Source organism: Mesoplodon mirus, assembly GCF_964341445.2.
Source record: "Mesoplodon mirus genome assembly, chromosome: 7".
Taxonomy (NCBI): domain Eukaryota; kingdom Metazoa; phylum Chordata; class Mammalia; order Artiodactyla; family Ziphiidae; genus Mesoplodon; species Mesoplodon mirus.
In genome coordinates this window covers 73,792,830-73,810,579 of record NC_138983.1, presented here as the reverse complement: position 1 = coordinate 73,810,579, position 17,750 = coordinate 73,792,830, and positions in this window count along the sequence as shown.

Here is a 17,750-nt window from a genome sequence, read left to right as displayed (position 1 = left end):
ATGACTTGAAATAGAACTTGAAATTACTTGTCTAGCTGACTTTTTTATTTTTCCACTTTTGAATTGACAATGACCAGTCACATAGTTGTCATGAGGAGCAGAGGTGGTCTGGGGACTGGAGTTTTTCAAATTACACTTCCTGCAGTATCCCTGCACAAGTCAGTCACTTGTAAGCAGCAGAAAGAACATCAGCTTAGGTGGAGACAAGGGGCACGAGTAATAAACATGGAAATTAACCCAAAAAACCGGCACTGTCCGACACATTAAGTCTGGTTATTTCTTACAGGAGGAGCCCAGTTCCCTTGAGTCACAGAAGTTAATGGGGAGCGGGAGCACAGTCAGGCCGTTCAGTTATCCATGAACGCACATCATAACGAGTAATTACTGTGTTTGCTTATAGGGATGCAGTTGGCATTGAATATGGAACTAGACATCTTTACAGGAACCTGTACGATCTCCAGAAGACAACATCAGTGTCTAATTACCAGTCATTGCATGCAATCTGCATATTCTGAGAGTGTAATCCAGCATTTTTCAATTCTTCTCAATTCTGGCTGCACATTAGAATTACCTGGAATCCTAAAATTTATATATATTTAATATATATTACATATATTTGTGTATATATACATACAGACCATAGACATCATCCCTCAAGGAATCTGATTTAACTTATTTAATTGGCCTTAGGTGGGGCTTGGGCATCGTTTTTTAAAATCTCAAAATAAGACCTTCCAGTGGGCAACCAGGGCTGAGAATAACTAGAGTAGCCCTTTGAGGCCACCTTTAGATAAAAGCAATGAGTAGAATCTCATTAACATTTATTTAACCTCTTTTCCATTTACATTAAAATAATAGTGAGCCAAAATTCCTCCTGGGGGGTCATGGTTGGAGTACTTGTTGGTATTCCTGAGTACAAATGTGATCTATTGCTAACTCATTCCACAATTCTAAGGAAGACATTTGACATCCGAAATACTCAATTTCTTCAACTGCAAAAAGGAGGAATTGGTCTGGATCAGAGTCACAGACATAAATGTCTACAGTAGAATTTAAAATTGAAGCGTACGGACTCTGGAGTCAGGTAGCTTGGATTCAAGTACCTGTTGTATTAATACTACCTATATGAACTTGGCCAAGCTGGTTAATTTTTTTCTGCCTTAGTTTCCATTTCTGTAAAATAGGAAGAGTTATAATGTCTCATAGTGTTGTGAAGGTTAAATGAGTTAATATAGGTAGAGTGCTCACCAACAGTGCCCTGCTAGTGTGATTGCTCTCATCTGCAAAATAGTATAACCTATAAGCTTACAGCTTATAGCTTATAAGCATGAGCTATGGAAATAAACTGCTATTGTGTCTCACCCATGATAATTTATTTGTTCTATTTGTTCCCTCAGCCTTAATTTACTCTGAGTAAAATTTTCCTCATAGAGGGTCATAGAGTTAAACAGTTAATACAGGTGAAGCCCTTAGAACCCTGGTAATGAACAGTATTTGCTTAATAATTGGGTTTTATAACCCAATAAATTCCACCTATTATATTTAAGGGTAGAGCAAAGCAGGTAAAGTAAATATTTGAAATGGTAGGAAGGTTTACACCTGGCCTAAAAGGGGAAGCTAATACCAAGTTTGAATTGATTTTTGCCATGACAGATCTTCTGATATTTTTCAGAAGAAGATTTTTATCTGAAATCTCTGGATTTACAATACTGACCACTAAATAAATAATTTTGAACTGATCATGTTAAACATACATGTCTGTGCCATCAGTTTGCAACTTCTGGTCTAAATTATTTTGGGGACCCTTTTTTTTTTTTTGAGGTACGCGGGCCTCTCACTGTTGTGGCCTCTCCTGTTGTGGAGCACAGGCTCCAGACACGCAGGCTCAGAGGCCATGGCTCACGGGCCCAGCCACTCCACAGCATATGGGATCCTTCCAGACCGGGGCACGAACCCGCGTCCCCTGCATCGGCAGGAGGACTCTCAACCACTGCGCCACAGGGAAGCCCTGGGGACCCTTTTAAATAACTGGAGGAACATTTACCTACAGTTTTCAAATCCTCCCCAGATGGTGTAGTCACACAGTGGTTCTTCAAGTGTAGTCCCTGGACCAGCAGCATCAGCATTACCTAAGAACTTGTTCCACATGCAAGTTCCTCCAGACACACTGAGTCAGAAACTCTTGGGATGGGGTCCAGTAATCTGTGTTTTACCAAGCTCTCCAGGGGATTCTGATGCTTGTTCAATCATGGAACCCTGATGCAGTAGAAATTGCATGGTCTTTGAAAGAGCTTCAAACCCCCAGCTCCATAGCACAGTAGCTGTGCAACCTTGGTCAAGTTCAGTGAGGTTTCTGAAGTGGTGATCTACCATAGAGTGGTTAGGAAGACTAAACACAATTTGCCTCTTTCAGTTGGGCTCTTTCTTCCTGTTTCCATGAGAAAAGCCACAGTCTTTCCACCTGTTACTCCCTTTCTTCTAGGATAATAATCCTGCCAATTAAATTGTTCAACTGTTATGTTCTAGGAGTCCAATTCAATTGCAGTCTACACATACATGAAAAGAATGACTCTCTAGAAAACTTTAATCTCTGACGTCTCCTGGAAAGCTCTCAAAACTCCAGAGCAGTTAAGCCTTAGTACCTTGGCTTGTCTCACTTCAGACTCTTATTTTCAGTGAATTTCCATCCATGATTATTAGGCTTCTTATCTGTGAACCCACAAAGCACTTTTTATTTTCTCTATACTTACTTCTAGGATATGTCTGATTTCATTTTCTTTTATTTTGTTTCAAAACACCGAAGTAGTAAAACAGTGAACTTAATCAGCTTATGATTTAGACCATTATAGTGGCTCATAAAGAAACATAAGGACAAAGAACAGGCCACATGGATGATACAAAAAAAACAGAAGGGCCCTCGACTCCCTTAGTCTCCTGCTTTTGGGAATGGAGACACAAAATGAGTTGAGGGCAAGGAGAGGTATAGAACACACATGCTCCGGGCTGCAAAAAACTGCAAAAGGTATCTAGTCTGATCATTCCCAAACATGAATATTCTATAACAATTCAATGGAAAGAGGTCTTTTTCAAAAAAAATAAGGATTCTTGGGCAACACTAAAAATCAACTGAACCAGAAGCTGTTAAAGTGAAACTTCAGAATCTGATACAAGGTACTGGTATTTGGAAATCTGAATCTAGTTATTTCTGCTTATTTAATGCTTGAGTCCCATCAAGCAGCTTTCTAATCTCCAATTGGAAATCAGAGAGAGGGAACTCCCTACCTGGAGAAGAATATAGCACTGGGTTCATGAATGTAGGTTCTGAGCCAGACTGCCTCTCTCCTAATCATGGCTCTGTCTCTGTAGCTACATGACCTTCAACAAGTTAGTAACTTCTATGTCCCTCTGTGCATTAGCTGCAAAATGAGGCTAATGCATGTTTTAGTACCAGCATTAGTTTCCTATGGCTGCCATAACAAATAACCACAAATTTAGCAGCTTAAAATAACAGACATGAAATCGCTCACACTTATACAGGTCAGAAGTCTGAAATCAAAGCAGCAGCAGGGCTGCACTCCCTCTGAAAGCTCTCAGGGAGACTCCTTCCTTGCCTCTTCCAGCTCTGGTGGCTGTCAGTTTTCCTAGGCCACCTTGGCTTGTGGTCACATCTCTCCAATCTCTCCATTTTCATGTAGGCTTCTCCACTCTGTGTCTCTTAAAAGGACACTTGTCATTGGTTTTAGAGTCCATCATGATAATCAGGATGATCTCTTCATCTCAAGATCCTTAACTAAAAGAGACATTTTCCCAGTAAGGAGCCTTTCACAGGCTCTGGGTACTAGGATATGGACATGTTCTTTGGGAGCCCATTATTCAATCCATTACAGTACCCCAAATACTAAGACTTATAGTAAAAGTGCTTAGTGCTTGGTACGTAGGAAATGTTCTATAATATTATTCCCAGCTCCTGATACAGTCTCTTCCATATTTGGGGAACTTTTACCCTAGACATTTCTGCTTTATCTTGAGTTAAAATAAATCTCTATCACATTCTCTTACTGGCCCTGGTCCTGCTCTCTGGGTCAATTAGAACAGCCAGATTGCATATTCCACATGACAACCCTTAAATAATTTGAAAGCATAGTTCACATTTTAAAAAAAATTGATGAAAAACACAGTCCACCTAAAGAGCTTTTTTCTCAACTCCTCCTAGAGGAAGTATCTCTAACCTCCCCTCTCCTTGTTCCTTCCTTCCCCGTACCTACCTCCAACATTAGGAAATATTAGCTTTGTTAAATATAAATGATTGTAGGATGGCATTCCAAGGACCTTCATAATAAGCAAATATTCTGTTCATCTCTGAAGTTTTCAATTCTTAAGATAATAAAGCTGTATCCAGGACAAAGTATAGATAGTTAATAATTGGAGCTATAATAATATGAACTTCCAGAGCTGAAATTCTGAATTTATTTGAAAAAATTAAGATGAGATGAAATGACCAGAAGAGAGGGTAAACATCTAATCCAGTGTTATCTCAGACTTTAATATGACTTGTCTTGAGAAATAACATAAACAACCAATTTGGACAAAAAGTAACTTTTTGAACACTAGACTAGATATGTGAAGACCTAAATAAAAATGTGCAATCCAGGACTTCCCTGGTGGCACAGTGGTTAAGAATCCACCTGCCAATGCAGGGGACACGGGTTCAAGCTCTGGTCCGGGAAGATCCCACATGCCACGGAGCAACAAAGCCCATGTGCCACAACTACTGAGCTTGCGCTCTGAAGCCCGCAAGCGACAGCTAGTGAGCCCTCATGTCTAGAGCCCGTGCTCTGCAACAAAGAGAAGCCACCGCATTGAGAAGCCCACGCACTGCAACAAAGAGTAGCCCCCACTCACCACAATTAGAGAAAGCCCGCACGCAACAGCGAAAACCCAATGCAGCCAAAAAGTTAATTAATTTTTTAAAAATGTGCAATCCAAATATTAATAATAAATAAAAGAGGTTTTTTTTTTTTCAATTCCTGAAATCCCATCACACAGCATAAATATTAGACTGCATGAGGGACCTGTCAGGTATGAGAAAAAGTAAGAGTTGAATTTTTAGACTAGTTCCCATGCCTTAATATTCTGACCTGGGGACAATACTTCTCTACCTTCAGATGATCACCTTGACCAATGATTTTACCAAAGGTGACACTGTCAGGCCATAGCCTCCACTAAGATACATTGTCCTCTCTCAAACCAGTGAATTTTTCTTGAACTAACTCCATGTATCTTTTCTCCTATATAAATTCCCGGGTGATCATTTCACACCAGTTATACTTGAACAGCCAACATGCAGAGTGAAATCTAGCAAAAGCACTAGGCCAACATTTGTGGAATGAAAGAGACAGAGAGAGAGAGTCAGAGTGAGAGAGAAGGGGGGATTGAGAGAGGAGGGGAAAGGGAGAGAGAAGATGAAGAAAGGAGGACAGGGAAATAAAGAGAAAGACTGGACTGGGAGGAAAGAGATTAGCGTGAGAGAGGGAGAAAGGAGTGACAGAGTGAAGAGAGATAGATGAATAGAGATGGGGTAAGGAAGAGGGGAAAAGAGGGAGGGTATTATGAAGATTTAGGAAGAGAGACTAGAGGGAAGATGTAAGAAAAGTGAAAGAAGAGACAGAGACAGAGAGAAAGAGAAAGAGAGGGAAACTCAAATAGCACCCTAACTCCTGTCACTTTTATTGGGGTTTACACTGGATAAATGATGTTTTAACGGCACTTTATTCTCCTACAAAGTTTGAAACCAATTGGGAGAGAGTCATTGGAGGCAGGCAGACAGAAATAAAAATGTCAACTTGATACTGGCTAAAACTAAGTGACACATCTAGCTTTTCACCTGCATCCCACCCAACACTGAACTTTCCCCACCCCTCCATAGCCTGGGCTGGATAACTGTAGCAGCTGCTACTTTCATCCGCCTAGGGGCAGAATCTGTCATACACTTACCACACTGTGGATGCTCTCTGAAGATGGGAAGTTGAACAGGAGAGCCTAAAAGACTTTTCCTTTTCACAGATAAGCCACACTTCCTCCTCTGGGTGGAATACCTGCTGTGCAGGGTGGTACAGGGAGACATGAGGTTTACTTTGATGGAACTTAAGAGGTTCTCCTCTTAACAACTCCATATTGAAATAACCGTCGTTTTATTTTACTCCAGATTTCAGGGACCCTAAAGTGCCAGGCTTATATTTCGTTCATCATTTTTATCCCCAACATCTAGCATTCATTCTAACGTATGGGAGGTACTCTGTAAGTAAGTTCTTGTTGAAAGAATGACTGATCCCAGTCTGTCCAAGATTTGAAAAGGAAAAGGGTGAGCAAAGAGTTAGCAGCCTAATGGTAAAGCTCAGACTTTGGGATTGGAGCAAATTGGGATAAAAGTTTAGTTCTAGCACTTAGGAGCTGTGTTCTTTAAAAATAACATCCCCTGTAATGAAAAAAATGTGATTAAAAACAATAACAACAATAAAACATTGGCAGAGAGTCACCACTTGTAGTGGACATTTGTTTCTCTCTCATTTTCTCTTTTTTCCAGTTTTTATGTATCTAATATTCAAACATCTTTTATCCTCAGGGTAAATTTCAAAAGAGGTGAAATGCAGGGCTTCTTCCCGCTATGGAAATTGATGGAAGGTCAGATAGTCCTGTGTTCCACTCCATGGCTACCAGGGCAAGGGCATACAGCCTAAGCCTGGGTGATCAGTTAGATGCCTCTGCCTGAGGCTGTCAATGAAAAAAGAAGTAGGGATGCTTAGACATTATTCATGATGACAGCAACATAGTCTACCACCCCTTGCTGTAACAGTGAGATCAGAGGTGATGTAGTAGTGAGATGTCCTCTGAAAGTGGCATGACTTTAGCTGTTTCTTAGCTGCTGATCAATTTCCCAGCTCCATTCTCTCACCTTCCCATGTGCTCTTTGTGTTAATCAATGTCTTTTAATAAACTTTTCAACTTAAGTTGGCTAGAATTATGAAGTAAGTATGTCATTTGAAAAGAGTAAATACGAATTCTCAGAGAGGACAAAAGGCGGATATCTGGTCTAATTCTTTCTGTTATGATTCAGGAAGCATTAATACATAGCAAATATTCCATCAGCAACTCTCCTCCCCTTGGGAACTTGCATACCTGAAGAGTGTTAGGAAACTTTATTTAAAATTCCACCAAGAAAAAGGGACTCGCTTAACATGATTCTCCATCAATCCCCTTGACCAGTTCCAAGAAAGACCAGGAAGCCTGATGGTTGCCACCAAAGTTTCTCTATGTTGAATTTATAATCCCTTACACTTTGAAACACAGATTTGAGACTGTACTTCTTTAAGCAATGAAGTCTAAGTTATAATGTGGAAGCATCTCAGTAAAATTTACAATCAGATCTACTGTCCTGGACCAAGTCAGGGACACAGTAAACTGCCCCACAACACAGGAAAGCTTCAGTTTACAGCACTTTGTTAAGCCGTAAATGCACAGGTAGTGCGTGATGGTGTAGGCAGAAGAAAATGCTGACAAAGTAAATACTTGCAGTTTTCCTAAAATTAAGTCATCTGTATTCCTGGACAATAGTTTCTATGTGAAGAAGGTTTTGTATGTATAGTCACAGAATAAATTCATTAAAATGCATTCATGGAGATAGAGGTGAGGAGAGAATATTTGTCTCCTTAAAAGAATAATGGCATCATGGAACCATGTTTCATGTGATCTATAATTTGTCTCTGGGAGTCAATGAAAACATAGCCAAGTTTACTGCATTTTAGTTAACTTCCTTAGTAAATTCAAGGTCACTGGGTTACGGAAAATATTTATCTTTTTGCTGACAATATGGCAAAGAACAAGATCTTCACTAGATGCTGCTTGAACTCTTTAGAAAAAGCTTCACTTTGCCATCAAGGCTGGGGTGCTGAGTCTCATTAAGGTAGTCAAGAATTGTTCTGGCGGTTCAGGATAACTGTGAGATTTGAAGCATCATGAGGATGGACCCTGCTGTGCTAACAGCAAGCGGGACCAACTCAGCTCTTCCAAGAAAGCCTATTGTGAAATTGAAAGAACAAGGGAAGAGCAATCTGGCCTTTTAGAGCAGAAATTCAAATAGGGTTGGAAGTCAAAGAAAGTCAAAGAAAGAAACTCATTCTAAAAATATATACCCCTTGAGTGATGGTTTTGTATACGTTCATCAGCTGCATACAATATTTAATTAAATGTGTTCTCTCACCTCTAGCTATTTTTTTTATACTGAATTAAAACTACAATAGGGCAGTAAAAAAGGTGGAATTAATTTAGGGCTCCTAATCCGGGAACGACGTGTTATATAAAGTCAAGTGTTAATAAGAAATGCTGGCCCAGAAAGTCCTCCTTGTCAGATAGAGGAACTTGTAGGTAGCTCAGACTTCAGAAGGCTCTAGGGCAGGTTGGGCTAGTACAGATGATGGCCTAGAAAATGATAAAGTGATCTGACTCCAGGATGTGGAGGGCCCTTGAGGACACATGCAATGTCACATAATGATGAAAATAGTGTCAATAAGCCTAATTCTTGGTACAGGTAAAAACTTGGGTCATTTTACCTCCAGGACACATTCCCTGCCTACCCTGGGTTAAGTAATGTGCCCTTGCTATGTACCACCTTTCCAAACTGTAATTCCCCTAAACTCGGTTTTTTTCCTTCTCATCTCTCTCTATTGAAGGCAAAGAATACATATACTCTGTTCTTGTATTCCTAGTGCTTATCACAATTTCTTGCCCATAATAGATACTCAGATAATTACTGAAGAAAGGAAAAGTAAGAGAGAGGAAGGATGAAAGGAAAGGAAAAAAGAAGGAAAGAAGGAAGGAAGACTCCAGAATGTATCTAGGTCTGGAGTCAGCATCAGAAAGGTCCAGGAATCAGTGAGTTTTCAAGAGGGAAGATGGGTACTTGCACATAGAGATAGACAGAAACGTAGCCAACAACGTGGTAATGTCGTTGCAGAGACATGGACATTGACTGAAATTAAGGAAGAATCTTTCCAGGTCCTGTTAAGAACAGTGAGAGAGAAATTCAGTCCTCGAAAAGAAGGAGAGAGTGGGTGAGATAATGCCCGTGTGGTTGACATCAGGAATAAGGTGGAAGTTCAAGTATTTTCATAAGGACATGGGAGCAGAATTCAGAATAGGACTAAAGTCAAGAATAAATTTTTTGTTTTAACAATATTTTATTTATTTATATCCTTTAAATCCACTTACTTTCTGACCCCTTCTCTTTTGTTTAAGACATTAGTTACACACAGTAAAGTTCACTAATTTAGAACTTCTGCTCTTCAAAATATTCTCTTAAGAAAATGATAAAATCAGCCAATTTTTGGAGAAAATATTTGAAAATCATTTATGACAGAAGACTGATATTCAGAATACATAAAGACTCCCCCAAAACTCAGCAACAACAAAAAAAGTGACCCAATTAAAAATGGTCAAAAATTTGAACAGACACTTCTTCAAAGAAGATATATAGATAGCAATCAGCACCTGAAAAGATACTCATTATCATTTAGTCATTATGGAAATGCAACAAAACAAAACACACAACCCATTTCAGAAATGGGCAAAGGACTTGAATAGACATTTCTCCAAAGAAGACATCAAGCAAATAGCCAATAAGCAGAGGAAAAGATGCTTACCATCACTAATCATTAGGGAAATACAAATCAAAAGTACTATGAGATACCACTTCACACTCATTAGGATGGCTACTATTAAAAAAAAAAAGATGAGGATGTGGAGAAATTAGAATCTTTGTGCACTGTTGGTGGGATCAAATTCAGTATGCCAATAAGTATTAATTTCTTCTAAGTTGTAAAATATGTTCTAATTGACTCTGTTCTAATAGGGTATATCCTCAACTGTCTACAGTAATTAAAGCTAGTAAGTAAAAGATTCTTAGGCTAATAACTTTTAAATAGTAACTACTTGGAGTCTTTAAAGAATAATGGATGGCTGCTAATTTATTTGGATGAATAGATAAATTGTTAGAATTACCAAATTTTGTGAATTGGGAAACATGATAAAATTCCAAAGGCAAGGATATTTGTATCAACATGAAGCTATAGATCACTTCATTAGTCTCCCCAGTGTCATGTCACTATGGAGAAGGCAGCAGCTTGACTACGGAGGAAGGCAACCCTTTCATAGCTACACCCACTGTTCTGCCCAATAGTCTCTACCCACCCCCTGTGTCTGCTCTTCTCCCATCTTTAACTCCTGGCAACCACTTATCTATTCTTCATTTCTGTAATATTTTCATTTCAAAATGTAATATATGTGGAATAATACCGTATGTAATTTGTGGGGGCTGGCGTTTTTCACTCAGCATCATTTTTTAAAGATTCATCCAAGATGTTGCTTGTATAAATAGTTCATAGCTCTTTCCTGCTGTGCACGTTTTTACTGTACTATCCCATTATATAGACGGACCAGAGTTTGTTTAACTATTCACTTGTGAGAGACATCTGGGTTGTTTCCAGGCTGGGGCTATGATGAATAAATCTGCTGTGAATATTCATGTACAAGAGTTTGCGTGAACATTAGATTACATTTCCCTGGAATAAATGCCCAGAAGTACAATCACTGGGCTGTAGGTTGGTTATATTTTTCATTTTCAAAAGGAACGGCCAGACTATTTTCCAGGAAGTTTGTACTATTTTATATCCCCAGCAGAAATCTATGAATCTATGAACCTGGAGAATTCTGGACATAGGAGTTTCTTTTTGGGGACTTTAAAAAATTATGAATACAATTTCTTTAATAGTTACAGGGTATAATTGTGTAATTAGAAGTCCAATCACTGTCTGGGAGACTGACCAATATAATTAAAAATTTATAGATGGTGAGAGAAGTAGAAGGCAATAATAGGAAGAAAAAAAGATTTGCCTTTCATGTAGAAGAAAATGCTTCCCCATCAAAACACTACATATAAGTAGGATTATATTGTTTATGCAATATTAGATCATTCTTGTTTGCATAACATTGTAGCATATATATATCTTTTTACATATTGCCAAAGTTCTTTACAACATAGTTTTCATAGGTATAGAATATTTTACTATGTAAATATATTAATTTTATTAGTTCTACTATTAATATACTTTGTTATAAGATTTGTATATTACACTTAATTCTATAAGAAACATATTTATGTAAACATACATATTTTCCTAATTTAAAAATATTTGATGATACTATAATTATTTGAGGTGGAATTACTAGATCAAGGAGTATGAACCTTGTTATGGTTTTTCATAAAATTGCCAAATCACCTCTCATAAACTTTGCACCACTCTATGTTCTCACAAATAGCATTCGAGAGCATGCTTTAAGCTAAACATTTTAACAACAGTGAGTATTCTCTTTTTAAAGATAGATCATTTGTTAGGCAGAAAGCAAATACGTCTTATCTATGTGCATTTATTTGATTGTAAGCAAGAGTGTAAAAGTGTGAGAATATGATGGCATGTGTGCTTGTATTCGTTTTATCTTATTTACACTCCTCTGAGCTGTTCTTATTTTTATACCGTAATCATATTTTTCTTTTGTTTAATTGATTTATACAGGATCTTTATCCGTTAAATATTAATCTTAACTAAACTTCTGGAGAATAGTATATCTTATTTGTTTTTTAGTGTGACTCAAAATTTTAAAGCTATTTTCTTATGCACAGGCATTTCACATTTTTAAACGACTTATTGAAGTTTTTCTTTGGTAGTTCTTCCTTTGCTTATCTGCACACAGAATTCTCCATAGAGAGGGAAGATAAATAATTACTGGTTTTTTCAAGCGTTTTATGATTTTATTTTTAGAAATGAATACTTTGAACCAATGATTTTCAAATATTTTGTTCTTAGTATCTCATTACACTCTTAAGATTATTGTTGACTTCAGAAAGCTTTGGTTTATGTGAGTTATACTTTGGCTGTATTGGAAATTAGAGCTGGGATATTTTACAAATATTTATTGTTGAATTAAATTATTATTAAAAATAATAATTGCTCATTACATGTTAACATAATTGATATTTTTAAGGGAAAATAACTATATTTTCTAAAATAAAAAAATACTGAGAGGGGCTTCCCTGGTGGCGCAGTGGTCGAGAGTCCGCCTGCCGATGCAATGGACACGGGTTCGTGCCTGGGTCCGGGAAGATCCCACATGCCACGGAGCGGCTGGGCCCGTGAGCCATGGCTGCTGAGCCTGCGCGTCTGGAGCCTGTGCTCCGCAACGGGAGAGGCCACAACAGTGAGAGGCCCGCGTACCGCAAAAAAAAAAAAAAAAAAATTACTGAGAAGAGTGACATTGCTTTAAATTTTTGAAAATCTCTTTAATATCTGACAATGGAAAACAAATTATACTCTGTTTCTGCATTCAATGTACAATCAATTAAATTATGATAGGTTGTTTTGATCAAAGTATTTTATCAGCTTTCTCATTCTAATACCCCATGCACTAACCTCCATCGACCCTATCTGAAAATTAATCTTATATAATTTATACATTCAGACCAAGATTAATAACCATGCACCTTGAGAACAGTGGGCCTTAAGAAGAGAATATACTACGCTCTCATGTCATCTTTACCTTCATATTGAAACATTTTTGGTAGCTGAGAATAAGATCCAAGGCTTCTTATGAGATACCACGGTTTTACAAAGGAAATAAGTGTTTTACTGTAGTAGCACCTTCCTTGATATTTTAACTTTTTCATTTGATAAACTTTAAGGTGGGACTCCATATTCATTAGCCACTATTTTACATGCATCATGCTTTCTAGTAAATCAGAAGCAACCTGCAGTCCAAAAAGGATTCAATGCTTATCCGAAATTTGGGAGCACAAGATGGGGGAGATGTATATTACATGATACTCTGAACAAAAATAAATTTAAATATCTTTGCCTAAGTGTGAAAGCAACAAAACTCATTTTAAAGCAATACAGTCAGACATAATCATTTCATCCGTAACAGGGCAAGTATACAGCTCCATGAGAATAGCAACCTTCAGTATTTATGTTTTAACAACTTACAGGGGATACGCAAAAATCTATCATTCCTCCCTAATATATGAAAAACTAAAGGGCAATTTCATAACAACTTCAGTGCTTTAAAAAATAAAAAATCTGGTCTCACAAAGATAGGTAGTTGGGAAGGGATGGAGTCTTCTCATAGGCCATTCAGACAATGGTAATTTTTTTTTTTGATGCTACAGCAAAACTCAATAAGTCAGTTTATTAAATGTCAATTGCAGAGTAGAATTTGAAACCATATCAATTAATTTTCATGCTCTGTTATGTCAACATCTATTAGTCTTTCTTGCACTTTGAATGGATCCTGTACTTATACGTGATTTTGGAACATAATGCATTGTTCATCTGGAAAATACTGGTTCACTGACTTATGTAGATCTTTCAAATTTTGGCACATTCATTGTACCATATCAAAACAATCACATTCATTATTATTGTAACCAATCTCATCAGAAAGTCTTTCAGTATTTGGACACAGGTATTATTAAGCTCATGATGATAGATACAGACTTCCCCAAATTCTAATTTTTGCTTGAAAGCTCAAATGTTGTTGACAAAATATGTGGCCAGTTGTTTTCCTTGCTGTGACAGGCTCATTTCTTTCATTAACCATAGTTTGTCTGTCAGTTGTTCTTTTGTTGCAGGAAGGGGGACCCCTTCCAGGGCCCAAGAATGGGCTCTTGTCTAACACTTGGAAATGAATTGTCCAAGGATTCACAGGTGCTGATAAAGCAAGAGACTTTATTGGGAAGGGACGCCCAGACAGAGAGCAGCAGGGTAAGGGAACCCAGGAGAACTGCTCTGACACATGGCTCACAGTCTTGGGTTTTATGGTGATGGGATTAGTTTCTGGGTTGTCTCTGGCCATCATTCTGACTCAGGGTCCTTTCTGGTGGCCATGAAACCACTCAGCCAAGATGGATTCCAGCGAGGAGGATTCTGGGAGGTTGGTAGGCCTTGTGGACTGGCGTCTCTCTCTCCTTTTGACCTTTCCCGTATTCTTCTGGTTGGTGGTGGCTTGTTAGTTCCGTGTTCCTTACCAGGATCTCCTGTTGTAAAATAACTCATGCAGATTGTTACTGTCTTTGCCTGGCTAGGGCTGGTGGTTTCAGTCAGTGTTTCCCCTAACTCTTTCAAGGTACAAATAGTGTCTCATGAAAAAAGCAGCTAATCCAGCTCTCAACTCAAACAATCACAGATATAATTTTCTTCAAAACCACCATGAATTATACTTTCACATGGAGCAAAATGTTTTATGCATATTTTCCATTTGTCACACAGGATATTAAAATGTCTCATTAAAAGGTCAAGATTAAATAAAGTTAATAATTTTTCTTACTTCATCAAGGATGTTCTTAGGTGAAATTGGCTTTTTTTTCCCCTTACTGGTGTATTGCAATGAGGAATACAATGATTTCTGGTATAACTGGTGCTGCTGCCTTGATCTATGCTGAACATCAGCATTTTACCTACTATCGCTTTTGCAGCATCAGTGTAAATGTCAACACAGTGGAAAAAAAGCTAATTAACAAACTTTTTCTTTATATTTTTTTCTTCTTTAAATTTTTTTTTCTTTTTTAACCTCATGGATCCTTGGAAAAGCCTAGAAATCTCCAGGTTTTATGAGACAACAAGTTGAGAACTGCTATTTTAAACTATTTGGAATTTTTACTCTATTATTGTACAGGAAGACTGCATTTTTTCAGAATACTTAACCAATTTCCCTAGTTTTCCCAAGTGACTAGAATAAATTATAAGTAAAGTATATAAGTAATAAATATATATATAGTGAGAGAGAGTCTTTTTCTGTGCTATCAATTGATTTGTTCACTATTCTCCATCAGCATTACAGTTTTAATAACTTACCTTTTAAAATGCCTTTAAAATCCAGTGGGGGGGCTTCATTGGTGGCGCAGTGGTTGAGAGTCCGCCTGCCGATGCAGGGGACACGGGTTCATGCCCCGGTCCGCGGAGCGGCTGGGGCCGTGAGCCATGGCTGCTGGGCCTGCGCATCCAGAGCCTGTGCTCCGCAACGGGAGAGGCCACAACAGTGAGAGGACCGCGTACCGCAAAAAAAAAAAAAAAAATTCAGTGGGAGCAAGAATCCAATTATAACTTAAAAAAAAGTCATAAGTGGTTTTATGTGCTTAATCACCCAAGAAAAATAAAAATTATTTTCATGCCCACAAAACAAAACAAAATAATTCTAATTATAGTTGAGTGAAATTGATCTTTGTATAAGGAAATATTTAACCCACTCAGAAGCATAGTTTTTATTGATTAATTATAAACAAATTTAAAAATTAACTTGTAAAGAATTTAAAGTTGTGTAATATTTTGTTTTTTCTTGGGATGATTGCTTCTCCTTTGTATGAGTCTACCTTTATACCTCTTAATAAGTATTTATAGTTTTCAACATATAATTCCTGCATGTTTCATATTACTGTAATTATTTGTATTTCTCTACGCTATTGTTAAGATTATTATTTTTACTATTTCTTCAAACTCTCTGTTGCTAATGTAAAGTCTTTTTGTTTTTAGGTATAGATTTTATTTCATGTTAGGTATTGCAGAATCTTATAATTGTCATCCTGTTGGTTTTATTGAGATATAAGAAAACAATGAAATCTCCTGAAAGTAATGATAATTCTTTCTGTAGTTTTAGAAAAGTTTGAAGGGAAAAAATGAGATAATTTTATTGCTTCTTACTTGTTTTATATCTTACTTTACCTTTAAAACCTCTAAAAGTGTTAAGTAATATGGTTATTCTTTGCGATTTCCCTAGAAGTACCTCTAGTGTTTCATCATTAACCAAGAGATTGATAGTTTGAGAAAAAAAAAATCTTTGTTTCACCATAGAAGTATCTTCAGTCTAAAAATGGAGATGTACATTACATTAAAGAAAAAAGTATGTTTCTAGATATAACTTGATTGAATCTTTATATTTTGAAGATAAAGTTTCCCCAAATATGCAAGAAAATGATTGATTAGGTTAATGTTATGTGGATCCCAAATTATTCCTATGCAAACCCAGTCAGAAAACAAAGGAGCTCCATTTACAGAACTATGATGGAAAGTGTTTTTGACTCCACAATTCTATACCTAGCTAAATGGCTGTTTATGCAGTTAGTAATGCCTTCTACAATACATCAGATATTTTCTAAATCTCTTCTTTTTAAATTTTTCTGAACTTTTAAATTTCATGAAGTAAGTATATTTCAGTGTAACATTACTACTTTGACACTTCAGAGAATATTCTTTGAACTGCAGATTCTTTTCATGTTTCTGGAATATTTCCCTGTTTATGCATCCTAACAGATCTCTATTTGCCTTGTAGTGGCTCATAGTAAAGTAGAAGCTGAATTTATTTCTGATATTGGAGTTTGCAAAAATCTTTCACCTGCTAGATTCAGAATCAAAAGGGAATATTTAGTCAATTATTAATGTGGAGAACCAGCAGCTGCAGGAGTCAAATGGTATCAACAATTCTGAAAAAGAGCCCTAATGCTGGATCCTATTCTCTGCATGGTGTGGCTGTTTGTACCAAAAGGAAAATTTGGTGTTCTCCCATGCAGTTGGCAGCATCCCAGTGCCACTGGTCAACCCAAAGATGAGATATGTTAAATATGAACTTTGGGTGATAATGAAGTGTCAATATATTTAGGTTCATCAGTTTGTAACAAATGTACCACTCTGGTGCAGGATTTTGAAAGTGGGGAAGTCTGTGCATGTGTGTGGGTCCGTGGGAAGTCTGTGTGCTTTCCACTCTATACTATTGTGAACCAAAAACTGCTCTAAAAATAGTCTATTAAGGCCCAAAACAAAACAAACAAACAAAAACAAAAAAAGTGTGGTAGATGCAAAAAAGCTTGCTGAACTAAGTACCCACAAGATAAAAACCTTTCATAGGTGTCAAGAAGTCATTCAGCATTCATATTGTTGGCAATGAATGCCTGGGCTAGGTGCAGATTGACAGATGAGTAGACATGCATTCGAGAGACTGAGCATTCGATTATAGTATGGGCTAGTGGAACGGACTAGTCCCTTGAAGAGGCCCAAACACAAAAATTAAACACTCAGCAGAACAATTCTTCCCTCTGTTGCACCTGCTACAAGATTTTGTTGAGAAAGTGGCAGTGGAAAAGGAACTGGAAACCAGAAAGAAATCAGGTACTTCAGCATATTCTTCTAGTGCTCAGATTCAGACTCACTTCCAGAATTGAATTCAAAAGAAACCAACATTATCTGAAACTGAAGACCAAGCCTCATCCTCAAAGTTAACAAGATAACAAGGGCACTGCAGGCAACATAGTAAGTAGCGGTTGAGCTAATCACAGATGAACTCAGTATAATTAAGACTATGGCCCAGCCCAGTTTCACTCAACTCCAAGACAAATCAGAATGAGCAGCTTCTCATCATAACTGCCACAGAACAAAGACTTAACAGCCTCGTCGAAATAAAACAAAACAAAGCAAAATGTTACACTTCATTGTACAGTGTTCTTTGGTATGTTCAGAATACAATAAAAATGATTAAACATGCAAAGAAGGAGGAAAATTTGATCTATAATCAAATAAAGATAGTAAATAGGAATTGGAAATGCAAATGTCCATCAACAGAAGGATAAATATACAAACTATGTTATATTCTTTTTTTTTTTT